Here is a 3,245-nt window from a genome sequence, read left to right as displayed (position 1 = left end):
ACCGGTTTGGAATTATCCATACCAAACTTCTTCAACAATTCCCTCAGATACTTAGTTTGACATATAAAAATGCCTTTGTCAGTTTGAGTAATCTACAAACCTAAGAAATTTTTTAACCCACCAATCATGGACATTTCAAATTCATTCTTCATATTATTAGCAAATTCCATGCACAATTTATCTTCTCCTCCAAAAATAATACCATCAACAAATACTTCAATAATCAAAATATCATCATCAGTGATCTTATAATATAAATTACTATCAACACCGCCTTTAGTAAAACCAAGCTTCAAAAGATATTTATCCAACCTTGCATACTAAGCTCCAAGAGCTTGTTTCAATCCATATAAAGCCTTCTTCAATCTGCAAACCATATCTTTATCATTTGTCAGTGAAAATCCATCAGGTTGCTCAATGTATACTTCTTCCTCAAGTTCACCATTAAAAAATGTACATTTAACATCCATTTGATAAACCTTATAGTTCTTATAAGCTGCATAGGCAAGAAATAGTCTAGCAGCTTCAATTCTAGCTACAGGTGCAAATGTCTCACCATAATCAATTCCTTCCATTTGAGAATATCCTTTACAAACCAAATTAGCCTCGTTTCTTATAACTTGACCATCCTCATTTAGTTTATTCCTAAAAACCCATTTAGTTTCAATAAAATTCTTATTTTTAGGTCGGGGAACTAAAGTCCAAGTCTCATTCTTCTCTATCTACTCGAATTCATCTTTCATAGCCTTTAACCAATGTTTATCTTTACAAGCTTCAATAAAAGATGCCGGTTCAATTTGAGAAATAAGACATAACTCTTCATTTGCCAATCTTCTTCTTGTCATAACTCCCTTGTTCCTATCTCCAATGATTTGATCTTCAGAATGATTTAATCTTACATACCTTGGTGTCTTCTGAACTTCAGGTGCACTGCTCCGATCATCTATCACAGTTGAATTTTATGATTGTGTTGGTGTAACTATCTCATTTTCCTATACCGTTTGAGGTACTACCAGTTCAGTTATGATCATTTTCATTGTCGATTCCTTGTCATATGATATAGATTGATTTTTGTACTGCTCATCCACTTTCACATTAGCACTCTCCACAATTTTCTGCAATCTTTTGTTATAATATCTATATGCTTTGCTTTGATTTGAATAACCAGAAATATCCCTTCATCACATCTAGGATCAAACTTTCCAATTGAATCATCTCTTTTGATATAGCATTTACTTCCAAAAATTCTAAAATATTTAACAGTAGGTGTATGTCCAAACCATAATTCATAACAGGTCTTACCGGTTTCACCTTTGATGTGAACTCTGTTGAATGTGTAGATTGTTGTACTCATTCCTTCTCTCTAGTAGAGGTGAGGCAATTTGGCTTCTATCATCATAGATCTTGTTGCATCCAAAATGGTTCTATTATTTCTTTCCACTACTCCATTCTGCTAAGGATTATGAGGTGCAGATAACTGTCTCCTAAGTCCATTTGTCCCACAATAAGTGTTAAATTCATGAGAAGTGAATTCACCACCTTGATCTGATCTTAGACATTTGATTGTCAATCAAGTTTTTGTTTCAACCTTTGCTTTAAATATCTTGAATTTCTCAAAGGCTTCAAAATTTTCCCTTAGAAAATTCACCCACATCATCCTAGAATAGTCATCAATAATCAACATGAAATACCTATCACCTTGAAAGCTTCTAGTCCTTGCTAGACCACATAAGTCAGTGTGAGTCAAATCAAGTACATCATTAGATTTATCATGTATGCTCTCAAAAGAAGTTCTAACTTTCTTTCCCAATGGACATTCCTTACACAGTGTGAGTCAAATCAAGTACATCATTAGATTTATCATGTATGCTCTCAAAAGAAGTTCTAACTTTCTTTCCCAATGGACATTCCTTACATACCGGATTATGAGGCTTCATAATCTTAGGTATATCTCTAACTGCCTTAGTTAAACTAATCTTGATAATACAATCAAAATTAACATGAGACAATCTCTTATGCCATAACCAATTCTAATCAATATGAGCAATCAAACATGTCTTATTACCAGTGTTCAAGTGAAAGATATTACCTCCGGTCTGAGTACCAGTTGCAATCTCCAAACCAGTCTTGTTAATGATTTTGTATTTTCTATCTTTAAACTGAAGTTGGAAACCCTTGTCCAACAATTGACTGACACTCAAAAGATTATTATTTAAACCTTATACATAATAGATATTGTCAGTATTATGCTTCCCATCCAGATAAATAGTACCTCTACCTTTGATCATACATGCTTTGTCATCTCCAAATCTGACTTGACCACCACTGTATTCTTGCAGGGACAAATTTTTTCTCTTATCACCACTCATATGATGTGAGCATACACTATCAATTACCCATTCATCCTTATCTTCAAATTTTGCTGCCAAGGCCTTTTCTTCATTTATGATAGCCGGTTCCAGTTCATCTTCCTTTAAAGCATAGAACACCCATTTACTTCCATTGCTGGATCCACTAGCAGAGTCTTCTGTCGGTTCATCTCCAGAGTCATCACTTACTCTTTCCTCATCTGATGTGTAGCATTGTTTACTTTTCTTGAATCTATATCTATTCAGGTTAGGCTTAAATGATTTCTTAACTCTATCTTCAAATCTTGCATTCCTTTCAAGACATCTAGATGCAAAATGACCAATCTTATTACATGCAAAACATTTAAATGGTGCTTTTCCTTCATACTTACTTCCTGTCAGACCTTTAGGTACTCTTCTAGAAAATAAGGATTCAAGTTGCTCAAATTCTTCATCTTCTTTCCTCATGTCTTCCAATTCTTTTGCATATAGGAATTTCCAATCACTTTTGCCAGTAGATGATGATGATGCATGAAAAGTAGGTTCAGACTTTACAGCTCCAGAAGATCAAAATTCTTCAAGCTCAAAAGAAGATAATTTCCCAATCAGAATGTCTTTGTTAACTAAATAGTTTTCCATCATTCTCAGCTCATTAATTGCAGTTTCCTTCATCTTGTAAGCCGGTGGAAGGGCTCTCAAGACTTTGGAAATCATTTCATCTTCACTTAGAAATCCTCCACAACATTGAATTCCCATAACAATCTCATTTACTCTTTCCATAAACACAACAATTCTTTCATTATCTTCCATCTTTAAGTTTTCATTTCTTACTTGGTAACCATCAAGTTTAGAAATTTTGACAGTAGGATCACCTTCATTCAGAGTTTGTAATTTATC

The sequence above is a fragment of the Cryptomeria japonica genome, chromosome 3 (assembly GCF_030272615.1).
Source record: "Cryptomeria japonica chromosome 3, Sugi_1.0, whole genome shotgun sequence".
Taxonomy (NCBI): domain Eukaryota; kingdom Viridiplantae; phylum Streptophyta; class Pinopsida; order Cupressales; family Cupressaceae; genus Cryptomeria; species Cryptomeria japonica.
Note: the sequence above shows the minus strand (reverse complement) of the source record.